Source organism: Oncorhynchus keta, unplaced genomic scaffold (genome assembly GCF_023373465.1).
Source record: "Oncorhynchus keta strain PuntledgeMale-10-30-2019 unplaced genomic scaffold, Oket_V2 Un_contig_1895_pilon_pilon, whole genome shotgun sequence".
Taxonomy (NCBI): domain Eukaryota; kingdom Metazoa; phylum Chordata; class Actinopteri; order Salmoniformes; family Salmonidae; genus Oncorhynchus; species Oncorhynchus keta.
This window is the reverse complement of record NW_026281205.1, coordinates 55,001-69,177: the sequence shown is the minus strand read 5'-3', so window position 1 is coordinate 69,177 and position 14,177 is coordinate 55,001. Positions and strand designations below refer to the sequence as shown.

Genomic DNA, 14,177 nt, shown 5'->3' with positions numbered 1-14,177 from the left:
TGTGTATTATTGGTGTATTGTGTATTATTGATGTATTGTGTGTTATTGTACTGTGTTATTGGTATTGTGTGTTATTGTGTGTGTTATTGTGGTGTTATTGGTGTATTGTGTGTATTATTGTGTGTGTTATTGGTGTTATTGGTGTATTGTGTGTATTATTGGTGTATTGTGTGTGTTATTGGTGTATTGTGTGTATTATTGGTGTATTGTGTGTTATTGGTGTATTGTGTGTGTTATTGGTGTATGGTGTGTTATTGGTGTATTGTGTTTTATTGGTGTATTGTGTGTATTATTGGTGTATTGTGTGTATTATTGGTGTATTGTGTGTTATTGGTGTACTGTGTGTGTTATTGGTGTATTGTGTGTTATTGGTGTATTGTGTTTTATTGGTGTATTGTGTGTATTATTGGTGTATTGTGTGTATTATTGGTGTATTGTGTGTTATTGGTGTATTGTGTAATATTGGTGTATTGTGTGTCTAATTCGTGTATTGTGTGTTATTGGTGTTATTGGTGTATTGTGTGTATTATTGGTGTATTGGTGTATTATTGGTGTATTGTGTGTATTATTGGTGTATTGTGTGTATTATTGGTGTATTGTGTGTATTATTGGTGTATTGTGTGTTATTGGTGTACTGTGTGTTATTGGTGTATTGTGTGTTATTGGTGTATTGTGTATTATTGGTGTATTGTGTGTATTATTGGTGTACTGTGTGTATTATTGGTGTATTGTGTGTATTGTTGGTGTATTGTGTGTATTATTGGTGTACTGTGTGTTATTGGTGTATTGTGTGTATTGTTGGTGGATGGTGTGTTATTGGTGTATTGTGTGTGTTATTGGTGTATTGTGTGTATTATTGGTGTATTGTGTGTATTATTGGTGTATTGTGTGTTATTGGTGTATTGTGTGTGTTATTGGTGTATGGTGTGTTATTGGTGTATTGTGTTTTATTGGTGTATTGTGTGTATTATTGGTGTATTGTGTTTTATTGGTGTATTGTGTGTATTATTGGTGTATTGTGTGTATTATTGGTGTATTGTGTGTTATTGGTGTACTGTGTGTGTTATTGGTGTATTGTGTGTTATTGGTGTATTGTGTTTTATTGGTGTATTGTGTATTATTGGTGTATTGTGTGTATTATTGGTGTATTGTGTGTTATTGGTGTATTGTGTAATATTGGTGTATTGTGTGTCTAATTCGTGTATTGTGTGTTATTGGTGTTATTGGTGTATTGTGTGTATTATTGGTGTATTGGTGTATTATTGGTGTATTGTGTGTATTATTGGTGTATTGTGTGTATTATTGGTGTATTGTGTGTATTATTGGTGTATTGTGTGTTATTGGTGTACTGTGTGTTATTGGTGTATTGTGTGTTATTGGTGTATTGTGTGTGTTATTGGTGTATTGTGTGTATTATTGGTGTATTGTGTGTATTATTGGTGTATTGTGTGTATTATTGGTGTATTGTGTGTATTATTGGTGTACTGTGTGTTATTGGTGTATTGTGTGTATTGTTGGTGGATGGTGTGTTATTGGTGTATTGTGTGTGTTATTGGTGTATTGTGTGTATTATTGGTGTATTGTGTGTATTATTGGTGTATTGTGTGTGTTATTGGTGTAATGTGTGTTATTGGTATTATTGGTGTACTGTGTGTGTTATTGGTGTATTGTGCATTATTGGTGTATTGTGTATTATTGTGTGTATTGTGTGTATTATTGGGTGTATTGTATATTATTGGTGTATTGTGTATTATTGGTGTGTTGTGTGTTATTGGTGTTATTGGTGTATTGTGTATTATTGGTGTATTGTGTGTATTATTGGTGTTTTGTGTGTATTATTGGTGTACTGTGTGTATTATTGGTGTACTGTGTGTATTATTGGTTGTGTATTATTGGTGTATTGTGTGTATTATTGGTATTGTGTGTGTTATTGGTGTATTGTGTGTATTATTCGTGTATTGTGTGGTATTATTGGTGTATTGTGTGTATTATTTTATTGGTGTATTGTGTGTTATTGGTGTATTGTGTGTGTTATTGGTGTACTGTGTGTATTATTGGTGTATAGTGTGTATTATTGGTGTATAATGTGTATTATTGGTGTATTGTGTGTATTATTGATGTACTGTGTGTTATTGGTTATTGGTGTATTATTGGTGTATTGTGTGTATTATTGGTGTACTGTGTGTTATTTGCGTATTATTGGTGTATTGTGTGTTATTGGTGTATTGTGTGTATTATTGGTGTACTGTGTGTTATTGGCGTATTATTGGTGTATTGTGTGTATTATTGGTGTACTGTGTGTTATTGGCGTATTATTGGTGTATTGTGTGTTATTGGTGTATTGTGTGTATTATTGGTGTATTGTGTATTATTGGTGTATTGTGTGTATTATTGGTGTATTGTGTATTATTGGTGTATTGTGTGTATTATTGGTGTATTGTGTATTATTGGTGTATTGTGTGTATTATTGGTGTATTGTGTGTTATTGGTGTGTTATTGGTGTACTGTGTGTATTATTGGTGTATTGTGTATTATTGGTGTATTGTGTGTGTTATTGGTGTATTGTGTGTTATTGGTGTGTTATTGGTGTATTGTGTATTATTGGTGTATTGTGTGTATTATTGGTGTATTGTGTGTGTTATTGGTGTATTGTGTGTTATTGGTGTGTTATTGGTGTATTGTGTATTATTGGTGTATTGTGTGTATTATTGGTGTATTGTGTGTATTATTGGTGTATTGTGTGTATTATTGGTGTATTGTGTGTGTTATTGGTGTATTGTGTGTTATTGGTGTGTTATTGGTGTATTGTGTATTATTGGTGTATTGTGTGTATTATTGGTGTATTGTGTGTGTTATTGGTGTATTGTGTGTTATTGGTGTATTGTGTGTATTATTGGTGTATTGTGTGTGTTATTGGTGTATTGTGTGTTATTGGTATTGGTGTGTTATTGGTGTATTGTGTGTATTATTGGTGTATTGTGTGTATTATTGGTGTACTGTGTGTATTATTGGTGTATTGTGTGTATTATTGGTGTATTGTGTGTATTATTTGTGTATTGTGTGTATTATTGGTGTATTGTGTGTATTATTGGTGTATTGTGTGCTAAATGATGTGTTATTCATGCTAATGTTTTATCTCTGTGTCCATTCTGTGGTCCTCCTCAGACACCTGTTTGCCATAGCAAACGTCTCCTACACCAACATGATGGATGCCAAACAGAACCAGGTTATTATAATCAGGTAACTTCACAACTGCTTCCTCCTGATACGCTCTAGCCCAGCGTTTCCTAAACTTTGTCCTGGGGACCCAGATGGGAAGACACCTGCTGTCTGGGACACTCTAGCTGTGTCCTGACGACCCCCATCTGGGACACTCTAGCTGTGTTCTGACGACCTGCCCCCCTGTGTTCTGACATCTGGGACACTCTAGCTGTGTTCTGACGACCTGTGTTCCCCCCATCTGGGACACTCTAGCTGTGTTCTGACGACCTGCCCCCCTCCATCTGATATATTTTTATATATCTGGGACACTCTAGCTGTGTTCTGACGACCTGCCCCCCCATCTGGGACACTCTAGCTGTGTCCTGACGACCCCCCCCATCTGGGACACTCTAGCTGTGTTCTGACGACCCCCCCCCCATCTGGGACACTCTAGCTGTGTTCTGACGACCCCCCCCCATCTGGGACACTCTAGCTGTGTTCTGACGACCCCCCATCTGGGACACTCTAGCTGTGTTCTGACGACCCCCCATCTGGGACACTCTAGCCTCTAGCTGTGTCCTGACGACCCCCCCATCTGGGACACTCTAGCTGTGTTCTGACGACCTGCCCCCCATCTGGGACACTCTAGCTGTGTTCTGACGACCCCCCCATCTGGGACACTCTAGCTGTGTTCTGACGACTGCCCCCCCCCATCTGGGACACTCTAGCTGTGTTCTGACGACCTGCCCCCATCTGGGACACTCTAGCTGTGTTCTGACGACCTGCCCCCCCATCTGATATATTTTATATATCTGGGACACTCTAGCTGTGTTCTGACGACCTGCCCCCCCATCTGGGACACTCTAGCTGTGTTCTGACGACCCCCCCCCCCATCTGGGACACTCTAGCTGTGTCCTGACGACCCCCCCATCTGGGACACTCTAGCTGTGTTCTGACGGAGACATCTGTAAGGAAAGACCAGCCATGTCTGGGCCGGTATCATATCATGTCTCAGAGGGAGTGTGAAGTTGGCCCAGTGAGCACATTCCAGCGTTACTGTTTCAGCTCTCCGTCTCTGGTTAACTGAAACCTCCCCGGTACCGTCACCCCCTACACCGAGCACACAGGTCTACTCTGAACTGGATCATAATGATGGTGTTTAGTGGTAAAGCTGTTGGAGGGAAGGAAAGGCTTGTACCGTCACCCTACACCGAGTACACAGGTCTACTCTGGACTGGATCATAATGATGGTGTTTAGTGGTAAAGCTGTTGGAGGGAAGGAAAGGCTTGTACCATCACCCTACACCGAGCACACAGGTCTACTCTGAACTGGATCATAATGATGGTGTTTAGTGGTAAAGCTGTTGGAGGGAAGGAAAGGCTTGTACCGTCACCCTACACCGAGTACACAGGTCTACTCTGAACTGGATCATAATGATGGTGTTTAGTGGTAAAGCTGTTGGAGGGAAGGAAAGGCTTGTACCATCACCCTACACCGAGCACACAGGTCTACTCTGGACTGGATCATAATGATGGTGTTTAGTGGTAAAGCTGTTGGAGGGAAGGAAAGGCTTGTACCATCACCCTACACCGAGCACACAGGTCTACTCTGAACTGGATCATAATGATGGTGTTTAGTGGTAAAGCTGTTGGAGGGAAGGAAAGGCTTGTACCATCACCCTACACCGAGCACACAGGTCTACTCTGGACTGGATCATAATGATGGTGTTTAGTGGTAAAGCTGTTGGAGGGAAGGAAAGGCTTGTACCATCACCCTACACCGAGAACACAGGTCTACTCTGAACTGGATCATAATGATGGTGTTTAGTGGTAAAGCTGTTGGAGGGAAGGAAAGGCTTGTACCATCACCCTACACCGAGAACACAGGTCTACTCTGGACTGGATCATAATGATGGTGTTTAGTGGTAAAGCTGTTGGAGGGAAGGAAAGGCTTGTACCGTCACCCTACACCGAGCACACAGGTCTACTCTGGACTGGATCATAATGATGGTGTTTAGTGGTAAAGCTGTTGGAGGGAAGGAAAGGCTTGTACCATCACCCTACACCGAGTACACAGGTCTACTCTGGACTGGATCATAATGATGGTGTTTAGTGGTAAAGCTGTTGGAGGGAAGGAAAGGCTTGTACCATCACCCTACACCGAGTACACAGGTCTACTCTGGACTGGATCATAATGATGGTGTTTAGTGGTAAAGCTGTTGGCCGCGGAGGGAAGGGAAGGCTTGTTGTTTTTTGGCCTTAATTTTGACAGGGAAGTCATTCTGAGACCTGAGGGTATCTTTTCCAGATGAGCCCTGCAGAAACACATCCAACGCATACCAAATAAAATGAAACAGACAGGTTTATCTGAACGACCCAGGAGGACCAGAACATCTCAGACAGCTCTGTAACTTGTTCCCCCATAAAGGGCCCCAAAACACTAAAATTAGCATTACCCAACTCTGTGGAGACCGAAGGGGCCTCCAGTGTTATCTAAGCTTGAGACCAGGGTTGGTCATTTGGAAGTCTGAAATAATGATGATAGATACATAGGAAGTTTCTGCCTGAATGATTTGTAAATAAACACAAGAGAATGCTGCTCTTTCCTTACATACAAAGAGGCCCAACCCACTTTTGAATACAAAACACAATGGTGAGTTCTAGAACCATCACCGGTAATAAACCTAAGGGAACAATGGTGAGTTCTAGAACCATCACCGGTAATAAACCTAAGGGAACAATGGTGAGTTCTAGAACCATCACCGGTAATAAACCTAAGGGAACAATGGTGAGTTCTAGAACCATCACCGGTAATAAACCTAAGGGAACAATGGTGAGTTCTAGAACCATCACCGGTAATAAACCTAAGGGAACAATGGTGAGTTCTAGAACCATCACCAGTAATAAACCTAAGGGAACAATGGTGAGTTCTAGAACCATCACCAGTAATAAACCTAAGGGAACAATGGTGAGTTCTAGAACCATCACCGGTAATAAACCTAAGGGAACAATGGTGAGTTCTAGAACCATCACCGTAATAAACCTAAGGGAACAATGGTGAGTTCTAGAACCATCACCGGTAATAAACCTAAGGGAACAATGGTGAGTTCTAGAACCATCACCGGTAATAAACCTAAGGGAACAATGGTGAGTTCTAGAACCATCACCGGTAATAAACCTAAGGGAACAATGGTGAGTTCTAGAACCATCACCGGTAATAAACCTAAGGGAACAATGGTGAGTTCTAGAACCATCACCGTAATAAACCTAAGGGAGCAATGGTGAGTTCTAGAACCATCACCGGCAATAAACCTAAGGGCACAGTGGAAAACAGCATCTAGGGGTTTAAGTATAGTGCTGCGTGCATATAGATAATATCCCCAGAATCTAAAATAGACATAAAAGTGTCCTGGACAATGTCCTTCCTATTAACAAAAGTCAGACATGCTTTGTTTCTGTAAAAGAAACCAACCTTGACCAACTTCTTCACGGAAAAAAAGCATGCGTCTTGTTTAGTTTGTACTCAGCACTAACTTCAGCTCCAGTAGTGACCTGTGTGTTGGTGCTGTGTTAGTGTTTATATTGACATTAAGTTCTGTGTGTGTTTCAGTGGGGAGAGTGGATCAGGGAAGACTGAGGCCACTAAACTGCTGCTGCGTTACCTAGCAGCAATACACCACAAACACAACATTACACAACAGGTAAACACACACACACTCTCACACACACTTCTGTATCCTAACCTTGTCTTCCTGTGTCTGACTCCCTGTGTCTCTGTGCTGCTCAGATTAAGGTAGTTGGTTTCTGCATGCCTCTCTGTCTGTCAGTGTTCAGTAAAGCTTGGTTTGTGTCTCAATTACCATACTATCATATTCCATTCTATTACCGTACTATCATATTCCATTCTATTACCATACTATCATATTCCATTCTATTACCATACTATCATTCCATTATATTACCATACTATCATTCCATTCTATTACCATACTATCATTCCATTCTATTACCATACTATCATTCCATTCTATTACCATACTATCATTCCATTATATTACCATACTATCATTCCATTCTATTACCATACTATCATATTCCATTCTATTACCATACTATCATTCCATTCTATTACCATACTATCATTCCATTCTATTACCATACTATCATTCCATTCTATTACCATACTATCATTCCATTCTATTACCATACTATCATTCCATTCTATTACCGTACTATCATTCCATTATATTACCATACTATCATTCCATTCTATTACCATACTATCATTCCATTCTATTACCATACTATCATTCCATTCTATTACCATACTATCATTCCATTCTATTACCATACTATCATTCCATTCTATTACCATACTATCATTCCATTATATTACCATACTATCATTCCATTCTATTACCATACTATCATTCCATTCTATTACCATACTATCATTCCATTCTATTACCATACTATCATTCCATTCTATTACCATACTATCATTCCATTCTATTACCATACTATCATTCCATTCTATTACCATACTATCATTCCATTCTATTACCATACTATCATTCCATTCTATTACCATACTATCATTCCATTCTATTACCATACTATCATTCCATTCTATTACCATACTATCATTCCATTCTATTACCATACTATCATTCCATTCTATTACCATACTATCATTCCATTATATTACCATACTATCATATTCCATTATATTACCATACTATCATTCCATTATATTACCATACTATCATATTCCATTCTATTACCATACTATCATTCCATTCTATTACCATACTATCATTCCATTCTATTACCATACTATCATTCCATTCTATTACCATACTATCATTCCATTCTATTACCATACTATCATTCCATTCTATTACCATACTATCATTCCATTCTATTACCATACTATCATTCCATTCTATTACCATACTATCATTCCATTATATTACCATACTATCATTCCATTCTATTACCATACTATCATTCCATTATATTACCATACTATCATATTCCATTCTATTACCATACTATCATTCCATTCTATTACCATACTATCATTCCATTCTATTACCATACTATAATTCCATTCTATTACCATACTATCATTCCATTCTATTACCATACTATCATTCCATTCTATTACCATACTATCATTCCATTCTATTACCATACTATCATATTCCATTCTATTACCATAATATCATTCCATTCTATTACCATACTATCATTCCATTCTATTACCATACTATCATTCCATTATATTACCATACTATCATTCCATTCTATTACCATACTATCATTCCATTCTATTAGCATACTATCATATTCCATTCTATTACCATACTATCATTCCATTCTATTACCATACTGTCATTCCATTCTATTACCATACTATCATTCCATTCTATTACCATACTATCATTCCATTCTATTACCATACTATCATTCCATTCTATTACCATACTATCATTCCATTCTATTACCATACTATCATTCCATTCTATTACCATACTATCATTCCATTCTATTACCATACTATCATTCCATTCTATTACCATACTATCATTCCATTATATTACCATACTATCATATTCCCTTCTATTACCATACTATCATTCCATTCTATTACCATACTATCATTCCATTATATTACCATACTATCATATTCCATTCTATTACCATACTATCATATTCCATTCTATTACCATACTATCATTCCATTATATTACCATACTATCATTCCATTATATTACCATACTATCATTCCATTATATTACCATACTATCATTCCATTATATTACCATACTATCATTCCATTATATTACCATACTATCATTCCATTCTATTACCATACTATCATATTCCATTCTATTACCATACTATCATATTCCATTATATTACCATACTATCATTCCATTCTATTACCATACTATCATTCCATTCTATTACCATACTATCATTCCATTCTATTACCATACTATCATTCCATTCTATTACCATACTATCATTTCCATTATATTACCATACTATCATTTCCATTATATTACCATACTATCATTCCATTCTATTACCATACTATCATTCCATTATATTACCATACTATCATATTCCATTCTATTACCATACTATCATATTCCATTCTATTACCGTACTATCATTCCATTCTATTACCATACTATCATTCCATTCTATTACCATACTATTATATTCCATTCTATTACCATACTATTATATTCCATTCTATTACCATACTATTATATTCCATTCTATTACCATACTATCATTCCATTATATTACCATACTATCATTCCATTCTATTACCATACTATTATATTCCATTCTATTACCATACTATTATATTCCATTCTATTACCATACTATTATATTCCATTCTATTACCATACTATCATATTCCATTCTATTACCATACTATCATATTCCATTCTATTACCATACTATCATTCCATTCTATTACCATACTATCATATTCCATTCTATTACCGTACTATCATTCCATTATATTACCATACTATCATTCCATTCTATTACCATACTATCATTCCATTCTATTACCATACTATCATTCCATTCTATTACCATACTATCATTCCATTCTATTACCATACTATCATTCCATTCTATTACCATACTATCATTCCATTCTATTACCATACTATCATTCCATTCTATTACCATACTATCATTCCATTCTATTACCATACTATTATATTCCATTCTATTACCATACTATCATTCCATTCTATTACCATACTATCATTCCATTATATTACCATACTATCATTCCATTCTATTACCATACTATCATTCCATTCTATTACCATACTATCATTCCATTCTATTACCATACTATCATTCCATTCTATTACCATACTATCATTCCATTCTATTACCATACTATCATATTCCATTCTATTACCATACTATCATTCCATTCTATTACCATACTATCATTCCATTCTATTACCATACTATCATTCCATTCTATTACCATACTATCATTCCATTCTATTACCATACTATCATTCCATTCTATTACCATACTATCATTCCATTCTATTACCATACTATCATTCCATTCTATTACCATACTATCATTCCATTCTATTACCATACTATCATTCCATTCTATTACCATACTATCATTCCATTCTATTACCATACTATCATATTCCATTCTATTACCATACTATCATTCCATTCTATTACCATACTATCATTCCATTCTATTACCATACTATCATTCCATTATATTACCATACTATCATATTCCATTCTATTACCGTACTATCATATTCCATACTATTACCATACTATCATTCCATTATACTACCATACTATCATTCCATTATATTACCATACTATCATTCCATTATATTACCATACTATCATTCCATTCTATTACCATACTATCATATTCCATTCTATTACCATACTATCATTCCATTCTATTACCATACTATCATTCCATTCTATTACCATACTATCATTCCATTCTATTACCATACTATCATATTCCATTATATTACCATACTATCATTCCATTATATTACCATACTATCATTCCATTCTATTACCATACTATCATATTCCATTCTATTACCATACTATCATTCCATTCTATTACCATACTATCATTCCATTCTATTACCATACTATCATTCCATTCTATTACCATACTATCATTCCATTCTATTACCATACTATCATTCCATTCTATTACCATACTATCATTCCATTCTATTACCATACTATCATTCCATTCTATTACCATACTATCATTCCATTCTATTACCATACTATCATTCCATTCTATTACCATACTATCATTCCATTCTATTACCATACTATCATATTCCATTCTATTACCATACTATCATTCCATTCTATTACCATACTATCATTCCATTCTATTACCATACTATCATTCCATTATATTACCATACTATCATATTCCATTCTATTACCATACTATCATTCCATTCTATTACCATACTATCATTCCATTCTATTACCATACTATCATTCCATTCTATTACCATACTATCATATTCCATTCTATTACCATACTATCATTCCATTCTATTACCATACTATCATTCCATTCTATTACCATACTATCATTCCATTCTATTACCATACTATCATTCCATTCTATTACCATACTATCATTCCATTCTATTACCATACTATCATTCCATTCTATTACCATACTATCATTCCATTCTATTACCATACTATCATTCCATTATATTACCATACTATCATATTCCATTATATTACCATACTATCATTCCATTCTATTACCATACTATCATTCCATTCTATTACCATACTATCATTCCATTATATTACCATACTATCATATTCCATTATATTACCATACTATCATTCCATTATATTACCATACTATCATTCCATTCTATTACCATACTATCATTCCATTCTATTACCATACTATCATTCCATTCTATTACCATACTATCATTCCATTCTATTACCATACTATCATTCCATTCTATTACCATACTATCATTCCATTCTATTACCATACTATCATTCCATTCTATTACCATACTATCATTCCATTCTATTACCATACTATCATATTCCATTCTATTACCATACTATCATTCCATTCTATTACCGTACTATCATTCCATTATATTACCATACTATCATTCCATTCTATTACCATACTATCATTCCATTATATTACCATACTATCATTCCATTATATTACCATACTATCATTCCATTATATTACCATACTATCATTCCATTCTATTACCATAATATCATTCCATTCTATTACTATACTATCATATACTGTGTCTCTGTTTACTGTTGTGACTGTTCAGACTGTCTCTGCGCTCTGCTGTTGTGACTGTTCACACTGTGTCTCTGTTTACTGTTGTGACTGTTCTGCTGTGTTCTGTAGAGTAGCTAGCTGTCTGCATGTTCTGCCTGCTGTGTTCTGTAGAGTAGCTAGCTGTCTACATGTTCTACCTGCTGTGTTCTGTAGAGTAGCTAGCTGTCTACATGTTCTACCTGCTGTGTTCTGTAGAGTAGCTAGCTGTCTACATGTTCTACCTGCTGTGTTCTGTAGAGTAGCTAGCTGTCTACATGTTCTACCTGCTGTGTTCTGTAGAGTAGCTAGCTACACTGTCTGCATGTTCTACCTGCTGTGTTCTGTAGATTAGCTAGCTACACTGTCTGCATGTTCTACCTGCTGTGTTCTGTAGATTAGCTAGCTACACTGTCTGCATGTTCTACCTGCTGTGTTCTGTAGAGTAGCTAGCTACACTGGACTTGTTCTACATGATGATATTTTCATTCTGATGTTTTATCTCTGAATACGTTGCCAGATTCTTGAGGCAGCCCCTCTTCTAGAATCCTTTGGAAATGCCAAAACAGTTCGCAACGACAACTCCAGTCGCTTCGGGAAATATGTGGAGATCTATCTGGAGGAGTGAGTATGATCTGGTATATATAGATCTATCTGGATCAGTGAGTATGATCTGGTATATATAGATCTATCTGGAGGAGTGAGTATGATCTGGTATATATAGATCTATCTGGAACAGTGAGTATGATCTGGTATATATAGATCTATCTGGATCAGTGAGTATGATCTGGTATATATAGATCTATCTGGAACAGTGAGTATGATCTGGTATATATAGATCTATCTGGAACAGTGAGTATGATCTGGTATATATAGATCTATCTGGAACAGTGAGTATGATCTGGTATATATAGATCTATCTGGAACAGTGAGTATGATCAATAACTCTATCCTCTGGTCTATAACCTCTATCCTCTGGTCTATAACCTCTAACCTCTGGTCTATAACCTCTATCCTCTGGTCGATAACCTCTATCCTCTGGTCTATAACCTCTATCTATAACCTCTATCTATAACCTCTATCCTCTGGTCTATAACCTCTATCCTCTGGTCTATAACCTCTATCCTCTGGTCTATAACCTCTATCCTCTGGTCTATAACCTCTATTCTCTGGTCTATAACCTCTATCTATCCTCTGGTCTATAACCTCTATCCTCTGGTCTATAACCTCTATCCTCTGGTCTATAACCTCTATCCTCTGGTCTATAACCTCTATCTATAACCTCTATCCTCTGGTCTATAACCTCTATCCTCTGGTCTATAACCTCTATCTATAACCTCTATCCTCTGGTCTATAACCTCTATCCTCTGGTCTATAACCTCTATCTATAACCTCTATCCTCTGGTCTATAACCTCTATCCTCTGGTCTATAACCTCTATCCTCTGGTCTATAACCTCTATCCTCTGGTCTATAACCTCTATCTATAACCTCTATCATCTGGTCTATAACCTCTATCTATAACCTCTATTCTCTGGTCTATAACCTCTATCCTCTGGTCTATAACCTATATCCTCTGGTCTATAACCTCTATTCTCTGGTCTATAACCTCTATCTATAACCTCTATCCTCTGGTCTATAACCTCTATCCTCTGGTCTATAATCTCTATCCTCTGGTCTATAACCTCTATCCTCTGGTCTATAACCTCTGTCTATAACCTCTATCCTCTGGTCTATAACCTCTATCTATAACCTCTATCCTCTGGTCTATAACCTCTATCCTCTGGTCTATAACCTCTATCCTCTGGTCTATAACCTCTATCTATAACCTCTATCATCTGGTCTATAACCTCTATCTATAACCTCTATTCTCTGGTCTATAACCTCTATCCTCTGGTCTATAACCTATATCCTCTGGTCTATAACCTCTATCCTCTGGTCTATAACCTCTATCTATAACCTCTATCCTCTGGTCTATAACCTCTATCTATAACCTCTATCCTCTGGTCTATAACCTCTATCCTCTGGTCTATAACCTCTATCTATAATCTCTATCCTCTGGTCTATAACCTCTATCCTCTGGTC

General features: G+C 36.3%; 1 pseudogene; it reads left to right on the top strand.

Annotated features, from left to right (window-relative positions):
* The first annotated feature begins 3,165 nt into the window (after positions 1 to 3,165).
* Positions 3,166 to 14,177, top strand: part of LOC127920323 (unconventional myosin-XV-like) — a 56,388-nt pseudogene continuing 45,376 nt past the window's right edge.